The following is a 13,470-nucleotide window of genomic DNA, read 5'->3' on the forward strand; positions in this document are numbered from 1 at the left end:
TCAGCAGAGATAATTTGTCTGGCAGGGGATATAACTTTCCGCCAGCGGAGAGACGTATTTCGTCAGCAGAGATAAGTTTTCCGGCAGGGGATATAAATTTCCCGCCACCGGAAATAAGCTTTCCGCCAGCGGAGAGACGTATTTCGTTAGCAGAAATAAGTTTTCCGCCAGCGAATATAAATTTCCCGCCACCGGAAATAAGTTTTCTGCCAGCGGAGAAACGTAATTCGTCTGCGGGGATAAATTGTCCGTCTGGGGATATAAATTTCCCGCCGCCGGAGATAAATTGTCTGCCAGCGGAGATAAGTTGTCCGTCAGCGGATATAGATTTCCCGCCACCGGAAATAAGTTTTCCGCCAGCGGATAGACGTATTTCGTCAGCAGAGATAATTTGTCTGGCAGGGGATATAGATTTCCCGTCACCGGCAATAAGTTTTCCTCCAGCGGAGAGACGTATTTCGTCAGAAGAGATAAGTTGTCCGGCAGGGGATATATATTTCCCGCTACCGGAAATAAGTTTTCCGCCAGCGGAGAGACGTATTTCGTTAGCAGAGATAAGTTTTCCGCCAGCGGATATACATTTCCCGCCACTGGAAATAAGTTTTCTGCCAGCGGGGAAACGTAATTCGTCTGCGGGGATAAATTGTCCGTCTGGGGATATAAATTTCCCGCCACCGGAAATAAGTTTTCCGCCAGCGGAGAGACGTATTTCGTCAGCAGAGATAATTTGTCTGGCAGGGGATATAGATTTCCCGCCACCGGAAATAAGTTTTCCTCCAGCGGAGAGACGTATTTCGTCAGCAGAGATAAATTGTCCGGCAGGGGATATAACTTTCCCAGCACCGGAGGTAAATGTTCTGCCAGCGGAGATAAGATGTCTGTGAGCGGAGAAAAGTTTTCCGCCAGCGGATATAAATTTCCCGCCACAGGAAATAAACTTTCCGCCAGCGGAGAGGCGTATTTCGTTAGCAGAGATAAGTTTTCCGCCAGCGGATATACATTTCCCGCCACTGGAAATAAGTTTTCTGCCACCGGGGAAACGTAATTCGTCTGCGGGGATAAATTGTCCGTCTGGGGATATAAATTTTCCGCCGCCGGAGTTAAGTTTTCCGTCAGCGAAGAGACTATTTTGTCAGCAGAGATAAGTTTTCCGCCAGCGGATATAAATTTCCCGCCACCGGAAATAAGTTTTCCGCCAGCGGAGAGACGTATTTCGTCAGCAGAGATAATTTGTCTGGCAGGGCATATAGATTTCCCGCCACCGGAAATAAGTTTTCCGCCAGCGGAGTGACGTCTTTCGTCAGCAGAGATAAGTTGTCCGGCTGGGGATATAAATATCCCGCCGCCGGAGATAAATTGTCTGCCAGCGGAGATAAGTTGTCCGTCAGCGGATATAGATTTCCCGCCAACGGAAATAAGTTTTCCGCCAGCGGAGTGACGTATTTCGTCAGCAGAGATAAGTTTTCCGCCAGCGGATATAAATTTCCCGCCACCGGAAATAAGTTTTCCGCCAGCGGAGTGACGTCTTTCGTCAGCAGAGATAAGTTGTCCGGCTGGGGATATAAATATCCCGCCGCCGGAGATAAATTGTCTGCCAGCGGAGATAAGTTGTCCGTCAGCGAATATAAATTTCCCGCCACCGGAAATAAGTTTTCTGCCAGCGGAGAAACGTAATTCGTCTGAGGGGATAAATTGTCCGTCTGGGGATATAAATTTCCCGCCGCCGGAGATAAATTGTCTGCCAGCGGAGATAAGTTGTCCGTCAGCGGATATAGATTTCCCGCCACCGGAAATAAGTTTTCCGCCAGCGGAGTGACGTATTTCGTCAGCAGAGATAATTTGTCTGGCAGGGGATATAGATTTCCCGCCACCGGCAATAAGTTTTCCTCCAGCGGAGAGACGTATTTCGTCAGAAGAGATAAGTTGTCCGGCAGGGGATATATATTTCCCGCTACCGGAAATAAGTTTTCCGCCAGCGGAGAGACGTATTTCGTTAGCAGAGATAAGTTTTCCGCCAGCGGATATACATTTCCCGCCACTGGAAATAAGTTTTCTGCCAGCGGGGAACCGTAATTCGTCTGCGGGGATAAATTGTCAGTCTGGGGATATAAATTTTCCGCCGCCGGAGTTAAGTTTTCCGTCAGCGAAGAGACTATTTTGTCAGCAGAGATAATTTGTCTGGCAGGGGATATAGATTTCCCGCCACCGGAAATAAGTTTTCCTCCAGCGGAGAGACGTATTTCGTCAGCAGAGATAAGTTGTCCGGCAGGGGATATAACTTTCCCAGCACCGGAGGTAAATGTTCTGCCAGCGGAGATAAGATGTCTGTGAGCGGAGAAAAGTTTTTCGCCAGCGGATATAAATTTCCCGCCACCGGAAATAAGTTTTCCGCCAGCGGAGTGACGTATTTCGTCAGCAGAGATAATTTGTCTGGCAGGGGATATAGATTTCCCGCCACCGGCAATAAGTTTTCCTCCAGCGGAGAGACGTATTTCGTCAGAAGAGATAAGTTGTCCGGCAGGGGATATATATTTCCCGCTACCGGAAATAAGTTTTCCGCCAGCGGAGAGACGTATTTTTTTAGCAGAGATAAGTTTTCCGCCAGCGGATATACATTTCCCGCCACTGGAAATAAGTTTTCTGCCAGCGGGGAAACGTAATTCGTCTGCGGGGATAAATTGTCCGTCTGGGGATATAAATTTCCCGTAACCGGAAATAAGTTTTCCGCCAGCGGAGAGACGTATTTCGTCAGCAGAGATAATTTGTCTGGCAGGGGATATAGATTTCCCGCCACCGGAAATAAGTTTTCCTCCAGCTGAGAGACGTATTTCGTCAGCAGAGATAAGTTGTCCGGCAGGGGATATAACTTTCCCAGCACCGGAGGTAAATGTTCTGCCAGCGGAGATAAGATGTCTGTGAGCGGAGAAAAGTTTTCCGCCAGCGGATATAAATTTCCCGCCACCGGAAATAAACTTTCCGCCAGCGGAGAGACGTATTTCGTTAGCAGAGATAAGTTTTCCGCCAGCGGATATAAATTTCCCGCAACCGGAAATAAGTTGTCCGCCAGCGGAGAGACGTATTTCGTTAGCAGAGATAAGTTTTCCGCCAGCGGATATAATTTTCCCGTCTTCTGACGTATTTCGTCAGCAGAGATTATTTGTTTGGCAGGGGATATAGATTTCCTGCCACCGGAAAAAAGTTTTTCGCCAGCGGAGCGATGTATTTCGTCAGCAGAGATAAGTTGTCCGGCAGGGGATATAAATATCCCGCCGCCGGAGATACGTTTTCTGCCAGCGGAGAGACGTAGTTCGTCTGCGGGGATAAATTGTCCGTCTGGGGATATAAATTTCCCGCCACCGGAAATAAGTTTTCCGCCAGCGGAGTGACGTCTTTCGTCAGCAGAGATAAGTTTTCCGGCAGGGGATATAAATATCCCGCCACCGGAGATAAATTGTCTGCCAGCGGAGATAAGTTGTCCGTCAGCGGATATAGATTTCCCGCCACCGGAAATAAGTTTTCAGCCAGCGGAGAAACGTAATTCGTCTGCGGGGATAAATTGTCCGTCTGGGGATATAAATTTCCCGCCACCGGAAATAAGTTTTCAGCCAGCGGAGAAACGTAATTCGTCTGCGGGGATAAATTGTCCGTCTGGGGATATAAATTTCCCGCCACCGGAACTAAGTTTTCCGCCAGCGGAGTGACGTATTTCGTTAGCAGAGATAAGTTTTCCGCCAGCGGATATAAATTTTACGCCAACGGAAATAAGTTTTCCGCCAGCGGAGAGACGTATTTCGTCAGCAGAGATAAGTTGTCCGGGAGGGGATATAAATGTCCCGCCACCGGAAGTACATGTTCTGCCAGCAGAGATAAGTTTTCTGCCAGCGGAGGAACGTAGTTCGTCAACGGGGATAAATTGTCCGTCAGGGGATATAAATTTCCCGCCGCCGGAGATAAGATTTCTGCCAGCGGATAATCGTAGTTCGTCAGCGGAGATAAATTGTCTGCCACCGGAAATAAGTTTTCCGCCAGCGTAGAGACGTATTTCGTCAGCAGAGATAAGCTGTCCGGAAGGGGATATAGATTTCCCGCCACCGGAAATAACTTTTCCGCCAGCGGAGAGACGTATTTCGTCAGCAGAGATAAGTTGTCCGGCAAGGGTTATAAATATCCCCCTCTGGAGATAAGTTTTCTGCCAGAGGAGAAACGTAGTTCGTCAGCGGATATAAACTATCTGCCACCGGAAATAAGTTTTACCGCCACCGGAAATAAGTTTTCCTCCAGCGGAGAGACGTATTTCGTCAGCAGATATAAGTTGTCCGGCAGGGGATATAAATTACCCGCCACCGGAAGTACATGTTCTGCCAGCGGAGCAACGTAGTTCGTCAGCGGAGATAAATTGTCTGCCAGCGGCGATAAGTTGTTCGCCGGAGAGACGTATTTCGACAGCAGAGATAAGTTGTCCGGCAGGGGATATAGATTTCCCACCACCGGAAATAAGTTTTCCGCCAGCGGAGAGACGTATTTCGTTTTCAGGCCGGGGATATAAATTTCTCGCCGCCGGAGATAAGTTTTCTGCAAGCGGAGAGACGTATTTTGTCAGCCGAGATAAGATGTCCGGCAGGGGATATAAATTTCCCGCCGCCGGAGGTAAATGTTCTGCCAGCGGAGATAAGTTTTCCGCCAGCGGATAGACGTATTTTGTCAGCAGAGGTAAGTTGTCCGGCAGCGAAGATAAGATGTCTGTTATCGGAGAAAAGTTTTCCGCCATCGGATATAAATTTCCGCCACCGCAGATAAGTTTTCCGCCAGCGAAGAGATGTATTTTGTCAGCAGAGATAAGATGTCCGGCAGGTGATATAAATTCCTCGCCGCCGGAGATAAGTTTTCTGCCAGCGAAAAGACGTATTTCGTTGGCAGAGATAAGTTGTCAGGCCGGGGATATAAATTTCTCGCCGCCGGAGATAAGTTTTCTGCAAGAGGAGAGATGTATTTTGTCAGCCGAGATAAGATATCCGGCAGGGGATATAAATTTCCCGCAACCGGAGATAAGTTTTTCGCCAGCGGAGAGACGAATTTTGTTAGCAGAGATAAGATGTCCGGCAGCGGATAAAGATTTCCGGGCACCGGAAATAAGTTTTCCGCCAGCGGAGAGACGTATTTCGACAGCAGAGATAAGTTGTCTGGCAGGGGATATATATTTCCCGCCACCGGAAATAAGTTTTCCGCCAGCGGATAGACGTACTCCGTTTGCAGAGATAAGTTGTCAGGCCGGGGATATAAATTTGTCACCGCCGGAGATAAGATTTCTGCCAGCGGATAATCGTAGTTCGTCAGCGGAGATAAATTGTCTGCCACCGGAAATAAGTTTTCCGCCAGCGTAGAGACGTATTTCGTCAGCAGAGATAAGCTGTCCGGAAGGGGATATAGATTTCCCGCCACCGGAAATAACTTTTCCGCCAGCGGAGAGACGTATTTCGTCAGCAGAGATAAGTTGTCCGGCAAGGGTTATAAATATCCCCCTCTGGAGATAAGTTTTCTGCCAGAGGAGAAACGTAGTTCGTCAGCGGATATAAACTATCTGCCACCGGAAATAAGTTTTACCGCCACCGGAAATAAGTTTTCCTCCAGCGGAGAGACGTATTTCGTCAGCAGATATAAGTTGTCCGGCAGGGGATATAAATTACCCGCCACCGGAAGTACATGTTCTGCCAGCGGAGCAACGTAGTTCGTCAGCGGAGATAAATTGTCTGCCAGCGGCGATAAGTTGTTCGCCGGAGAGACGTATTTCGACAGCAGAGATAAGTTGTCCGGCAGGGGATATAGATTTCCCACCACCGGAAATAAGTTTTCCGCCAGCGGAGAGACGTATTTCGTTTTCAGGCCGGGGATATAAATTTCTCGCCGCCGGAGATAAGTTTTCTGCAAGCGGAGAGACGTATTTTGTCAGCCGAGATAAGATGTCCGGCAGGGGATATAAATTTCCCGCCGCCGGAGGTAAATGTTCTGCCAGCGGAGATAAGTTTTCCGCCAGCGGATAGACGTATTTTGTCAGCAGAGGTAAGTTGTCCGGCAGCGAAGATAAGATGTCTGTTATCGGAGAAAAGTTTTCCGCCATCGGATATAAATTTCCGCCACCGCAGATAAGTTTTCCGCCAGCGAAGAGATGTATTTTGTCAGCAGAGATAAGATGTCCGGCAGGTGATATAAATTCCTCGCCGCCGGAGATAAGTTTTCTGCCAGCGAAAAGACGTATTTCGTTGGCAGAGATAAGTTGTCAGGCCGGGGATATAAATTTCTCGCCGCCGGAGATAAGTTTTCTGCAAGAGGAGAGATGTATTTTGTCAGCCGAGATAAGATATCCGGCAGGGGATATAAATTTCCCGCAACCGGAGATAAGTTTTTCGCCAGCGGAGAGACGAATTTTGTTAGCAGAGATAAGATGTCCGGCAGCGGATAAAGATTTCCGGGCACCGGAAATAAGTTTTCCGCCAGCGGAGAGACGTATTTCGACAGCAGAGATAAGTTGTCTGGCAGGGGATATATATTTCCCGCCACCGGAAATAAGTTTTCCGCCAGCGGATAGACGTACTCCGTTTGCAGAGATAAGTTGTCAGGCCGGGGATATAAATTTGTCACCGCCGGAGATAAGTTTTCTGCAAGCGGAGAGACGTATTTTGTCAGCCGAGATAAGATATCCGGCAGGGGATATAAATTTCCCGCCGCCGGAGGTAAATGTTCTGCCAGCGGAGATAAGTTTTCTGCCAGCGGAGATACGTAGTTCGTCTGCGGCGATAAGCTGTCCGGCAGGGGTTATAAATTTCCCCCTCTGGAGAAAAGTTTTTCGCAAGCGGATATGAATTTCCCGCCACCGGATATAAGTTTTCCGCCAGCGGATAGACGTATTTTGTCAGCAGAGATAAGTTGTCCGGCAGCGAAGATAAGATGTCTGTTATCGGAGAAAAGTTTTCCGCCAGCGGATATAAATTTCCGCCACCGCAGATAAGTTTTCCGCCAGCGAAGAGATGTATTTTGTCAGCAGAGATAAGATGTCCGGCAGGTGATATAAATTCCTCGCCGCCATAAGTAAAGTAAGTAAATGTTCTGCCAGCGGAGATAAGTTTTCTGCCGGCGGAGAAACTTAATTCGTCAGCGAGGATAAATTGTCCGTCAGGGGATATAAAAAATTCCCGCCGCCGGAGATAAGATTTCTGCCAGCGGAGATAAGTTGTCCGCCAGCGGATATAGATTTCCCGGCACCGGAAATAAGTTTTCCGCCAGCGGAGAGACGTATTTCGTCAGCAGAGATAAGTTGTCTGGCAGGGGATATAGATTACCCGCAGCCGGAGATAAGTTGTCTGCCAGCGTAGTGACGTATTTCGTCAGCAGAGATAAGTTGTCCGGCAAGGGATATATATTTCCCGCCAACGGAAATAAGTTTTCTGCCGGCGGAGATACGTAGTTCGTCTGCGGAGATAAGCTGTCCGGCAGGGGTTATAAATTTCCCCCTCTGGAGAAAAGTTTTCCGCAAGCGGATATGAATTTCCCGCCACCGGAGATAAGTTTTCCGCCAGCGGATAGACGTATTTTGTCAGCAGAGATAAGTTGTCCGGCAGCGAAGATAAGATGTCTGTTATCGGGGAAAAGTTTTCCGCCAGCGGATATAAATTTCCGCCACCGCAGATAAGTTTTCCGCCAGCGAAGAGATGTATTTTGTCAGCAGAGATAAGTTGTCTGGCAGGGGATATAGATATCCCGCAGCCGGAGATAAGTTTTCTGCCAGCGGATAGACGTACTCCGTTTGCAGAGATAAGTTGTCAGGCCGGGGATATAAATTTGTCGCCGCCGGGGATATAAATTTCCCGCCGCCGGAGGTAAATGTTCTGCCAGCGGAGATAAGTTTTCTGCCGTCGGAGAAACTTAGTTCGCCTGCGGAGATAAGCTGTCCGGCAGGGGATATAAATTTCGCCCTCTGGAGAGAGTTTTCCGGAAGCGGATATGATTTTCCCGCCATTGCAGATAAGTTTTCCGCCAGCGAAGAGATGTATTTTGTCAGCAGAGATAAGATGTCCGGCAGAGGATATAAATTCCCCCCCGTGGAGAAAAGTTTTCCGCCAGCGGATATAAATTTCCCGCAACCGGAGATAAGTTTTTCGCCAGCGGAGAGACGAATTTTGTTAGCAGAGATAAGATGTCCGGCAGCGGATAAAGATTTCCGGGCACCGGAAATAAGTTTTCCGCCAGCGGAGAGACGTATTTCGACAGCAGAGATAAGTTGTCTGGCAGGGGATATATATTTCCCGCCACCGGAAATAAGTTTACCGCCAGCGGATAGACGTACTCCGTTTGCAGAGATAAGTTGTCAGGCCGGGGATATAAATTTGTCGCCGCCGGAGATAAGTTTTCTGCAAGCGGAGAGACGTATTTTGTCAGCCGAGATAAGATGTCCGGCAGAAGATATAAATTTCCCGCCGCCGGAGGTAAATGTTCTGCCAGCGGAGATAAGTTTTCTGCCGGCGGAGATACGTAGTTCGTCTGCGGAGATAAGCTATCCGGCAGGGGTTGTAAATTTCCCCCTCTGGAGAAAAGTTTTCCGCAAGCGGATATGAATTTCCCGCCACCGGAGATAAGTTTTCCGCCAGCGGAGATACGTATTTCGTCAGCAGAGATAAGATGTCCGCCAGCGGATATAGATTTCCCGGCACCGTAAATAAGTTTTCCGCCAGCGGAGAGACGTATTTCGTTAGCAGAGATAAGTTGTCAGGCCGGGGATATACACTTCTCGCCGCCGGAGATAAGTTTTCTTCAAGCGGAGAGACGTATTTTGTCAGGAGAGATAAGTTGTCCGGCAGGGGATATAAATTTCCCGCCGACGGAGGTAAATTTTCTGCCGGCGGAGATTATTTTTCTGGCAGCGGAGAAACGTAATTCGTTAGCGGGGATAAATTGTCTGCCAACGGAGATAAGTTGTCCGCCAGCGGATATATATTTCCCGCCACGAGAAATAATTTTTCAACCAGCGGACAGACTATTTCGTTAGCAGATATAAGATGTCCGGCAGCGGATATAGATTTCCCGCCGCCGGAGGTAAATGTTCTGCCAGCAGATATAAGTTTTCTGCCGACGGAGGAACGTAGTTCGTCTGCGGAGATAAGTTGCCCGGCTGTGGATATATATTTCCCGCCACCGGAGATAAGTTTACTGCCAGCGGAGAGACTTATTTCGTTAGCAGAGATAAGTTGTCCGGCAGGGGATATAGATTTCCCGCCACCGGAAATAAGTTTTCCGCCAGCGGAGAGATGTATTTCGTTAGCAGAGATAAGATGTCCGGCAGGAGATATAGATTTCCCGCCGCCGGAGGTCAATGTGCTGCCAGCGGAGATTAGTTTTCTGGCGGCGGAGAAACGTAATTCGTCAGCGGGGATAAATTGTCTGCCAGCGGAGATAAGTTGTCCGCCAGCGGATATATATTTCCCGCCACGAGAAATAAGTTTTCCGCCAGCGGAGAGACGTATTTCGTTAGCAGAGATAAGATGTCCGGCAGCGGATATAGATTTCCCGCCGCCGGAGGTAAATGTTCTGCCAGCGGAGATAAGTTTTCTGCCGGCGGAGAAACGTAGGTCGTCTGCGGAGATAAGTTGTCCGGCAGGGGGTATAAATTTCCCCCTCTGGTGAAAAGTTTTCCAGCAGCGGATATACATTCCTCGCCGCCGGAAGTAAATAATCTGCCAGCGGAGATAAGTTTTCCAGAGGGGGGGAGAAAAGTTTTCCGGCAGCGGATATAAATTTCCCGCCGCCGGAGATAAGTTTTCTGCCCGCGGAAAGACGTATTTTGTCAGAAAAGATGAGATAAGATAAGATGTCTGTCAGCGGAGAAAAGTTTTCCGTCAGCGGATATAAATTTCCCGCTAACGCAGATAAGTTTTCCGCCAGCGGAGGGATGTATTTTGTCAGTCGAGATAAGATGTCCGGCAGGGGATATAATTTTCCCGTCGCCGGAAGTAAATGTTTTGCCAGCGGAGATAAGTTTTCTGCCGGCGGAGAAACGTAGGTCGTCTGCGGAGATAAGTTGACCGGCAGGGGGTATAAATTTCCCCCTCTGGTGAAAAGTTTTCCAGCAGCGGATATACATTTCCCGCCACCGGAGATAAGTTTTCCGCGAGCGGAGAGACGTATTTTGTCAGCAGAGATAAGTTGTCCGGCAGGGGATATAAATTTCCCGTCGCCGGAAGTAAATGTTTTGCCAGCGGAGATAAGTTTTCTGCCGGCGGAGAAACGTAGGTCGTCTGCGGAGATAAGTTGTCCGGCAGGAGGAATAAATTTCCCCCCTGGTGAAAAGTTTTCCGGCAGCGGATATAAATTTCCCGCCACCGGAGCTAAGTTTTCTGCCAGCGTAGAGACGTATTTCGTCAGCAGAGATAAGATGTCCGGCAGCGGATATCGATTTCCCGGCACGGGAAATAAGATTTCCGCCAGCGGAGAGACGTATTTCGTTAGCAGAGATAAGTTGTCTGGCAGGAATATAGATATTCCGGCACCGGAAATAAGTTTTCCGCCAGCGGAGAGACGTATTTCGTCAGCAGAGATAAGTTGTCTGGCAGGGAATATAAATTTCCCGCCGCCGGAGATAAGTTTTCCGCCAGCGGAGAGACGTATTTCGTTAGCAGAGATAAGTTGTCAGGCCGGGGATATAAACTTCTCGCCGCCGGAGATAAGTTTTCTGCAAGCGGAGAGACGTATTTTTTCAGCAGAGATAAGTTGTCCGGCAGTGGATATAAATTTCCCGCCGACGGAGGTAAATGTTCTGCCGGCGGAGAAACGTAGGTCGTCAGCAGAGATAAGTTGTCCGGCAGCGAAGATAAGATGTCTGTTATCGGAGAAAAGTTTTCCGCCAGCGGATATAAATTTCCGCCACCGCAGATAAGTTTTCCGCCAGCGAAGAGATGTATTTTGTCAGCAGAGAGAAGATGTCCGGCAGGTGATATAAATTCCTCGCCGCCCTAAGTAAAGTAAGTAAATGTTCTGCCAGCGGAGATAAGTTTTCTGCCGGCGGAGAAACGTAATTCGTCAGCGTGGATAATTGTCTGTCAGGGGATATAAAAAAATCCCGCCGCCGGAGATAAGATTTCTGCCAGCGGAGAATCGTAGTTCGTCAGCGGAGATAAATTGTCTGCCAGCGGAGATAAGTTGTCCGCCAGCGGATATAGATTTCCCAGCACCGGAAATAAGTTTTCCTCCAACGAAGAGACGTATTTCGTAAGCAGAGATAAGTTGTCTGGCAGGGGATATAGATTTCCCGCCGCCGGAGATAAGTTTTCTGCCAGCGTAGAGACGTATTTCGTCAGCAGAGATAAGTTGTCCGGCAGGGGATATATATTTCCCGCCACCGGAAATAAGTTTTCCGCCAGCGGATAGACGTATTTCGTTTGCAGAGATAAGTTGTCAGGCCGGGGATATAAATTTCTCGCCGCCGGAGATAAGTTTTCTGCAAGCGGGGAGATGTATTTTGTCAGCCGAGATAAGATGTCCGGCAGGGGATATACATTTCCCGCCGCCGGAGGAAAATGTTCTGACAGCGGAGATAAGTTTTCTGCCGGTGGAGATACGTAGTTCGTCTGCGGAGATAAGCTGTCCGGCTGGGGTTATAAATTTCCCCGTCTGGAGAAAAGTTTTCCGCAAGCGGATATAAATTTCCGCCACCGGAGATAAGTTTTCCGCCAGCGGATAGACGTATTTTGTCAGCAGAGATAAGTTGTCCGGCAGCGAAGATAAGATGTCTGTTATCGGAGAAAAGTTTTCCGCCAGCGGATATAAATTTCCGCCACCGCAGATAAGTTTTCCGCCAGCGAAGAGATGTATTTTGTCAGCAGAGAGAAGATGTCCGGCAGGTGATATAAATTCCTCGCCGCCCTAAGTAAAGTAAGTAAATGTTCTGCCAGCGGAGATAAGTTTTCTGCCGGCGGAGAAACGTAATTCGTCAGCGGGGATAAATTGTCCGTCAGGGGAAATAAAAAATTCCCGCCGCCGGAGATAAGTTTTCTGCCAGCGTAGAGACGTATTTAGTCAGCAGAGATAAGTTGTCCGGCAGGGGATATTTATTTCTCGCCACCGGAAATAAGTTTTCCGCCAGCGGATAGACGTATTTCGTTTGCAGAGATAAGTTGTCAGGCCGGGGATATAAATTTCCCGCCGCCGGAGGTAAATGTTCTGCCAGCGGAGATAAGTTTTCTGTTGGCGGATATACGTAGTTCGTCTGCGGAGATAAGCTGTCCGGCAGGGGTTATAAATTTCCCCCTCTGGAGAAAAGTTTTCCGCAAGCGGATATGAATTTCCCGCCACCGGAGATAAGTTTTCCGCCAGCGGAAAGACGTATTTTGTCAGCAGAGATAAGTTGTCCGGCAGGGGATATAGATTTCCCGGCACCGGAAATAAATTTTCCGCCAGCGGAGAGACGTATTTCGTCAGCAGAGATAATTTGTCTGGCAGGGTATATAGATTTCCCGCCACCGTAGATGAGTTTTCCGCTAGCGGAGAGACGTATTTCGTTAGCAGAGATAAGTTGTCAGGCCGGGGATATACACTTCTCGCCGCCGGAGATAAGTTTTCTGCAATCGGAGAGACGTATTTTGTCAGCAGAGATAAGTTGTCCGGCAGGGGATATAGATTCCCCGGCACTGGAAATAAGATTAATTTTCCCGCCGCCGGAGATAAGTTTTCTGCCAGCGTAGAGACGAATTTCGTCAGCAGAGACAAGATGTCCGGCAGCGGATATAGATTTCCCGGCACCGGAAATAAGATTTCCGCCAGCGGAGAGACGTATTTCGTTAGCAGAGATATGTTGTCTGGCAGGGGATATAGAAATTTCGGGCACTGGAAATGAGTTTTCCGCCAGCGGAGAGACGTATTTCGTCAGCAGAGATAAGTTGTCTGGCAGGGAATATAGATTTCCCGCCGCCGGAGATAAGTTTTCCGCCAGCGGAGAGACGTATTTCGTTAGCAGAGAAGTTGTCAGGCCGGGGATATAAACTTCTCGCCGCCGGAGATAAGTGTTCTGCAAGCGGAGAGACGTATTTTGTCAGCAGAGATAAGTTGTCCGGCAGGGGATATAAATTTCCCGCCGACGGAGGTAAATGTTCTGCCGGCGGAGAAACGTAGTTCGTCAGCAGAGATAAGTTGTCCGGCAGCGAAGATAAGATGTCTGTTATCGGAGAAAAGTTTTCCGCCAGCGGATATAAATTTCCGCCACCGCAGATAAGTTTTCCGCCAGCGAAGAGATGTATTTTGTCAGCAGAGATAAGATGTCCGGCAGGTGATATAAATTCCTCGCCGCCATAAGTAAAGTAAGTAAATGTTCTGCCAGCGGAGATAAGTTTTCTGCCGGCGGAGAAACGTAATTTGTCAGCGGGAATAAATTGTCCGTCAGGGGATATAAAAAATTCCCGCCGCCGGAAATAAGATTTCTGCCAGCTGAGA

Source organism: Drosophila pseudoobscura, unplaced genomic scaffold (genome assembly GCF_009870125.1).
Source record: "Drosophila pseudoobscura strain MV-25-SWS-2005 unplaced genomic scaffold, UCI_Dpse_MV25 Unplacedtig00000077, whole genome shotgun sequence".
Classification (NCBI taxonomy): Eukaryota; Metazoa; Arthropoda; class Insecta; order Diptera; family Drosophilidae; genus Drosophila; species Drosophila pseudoobscura.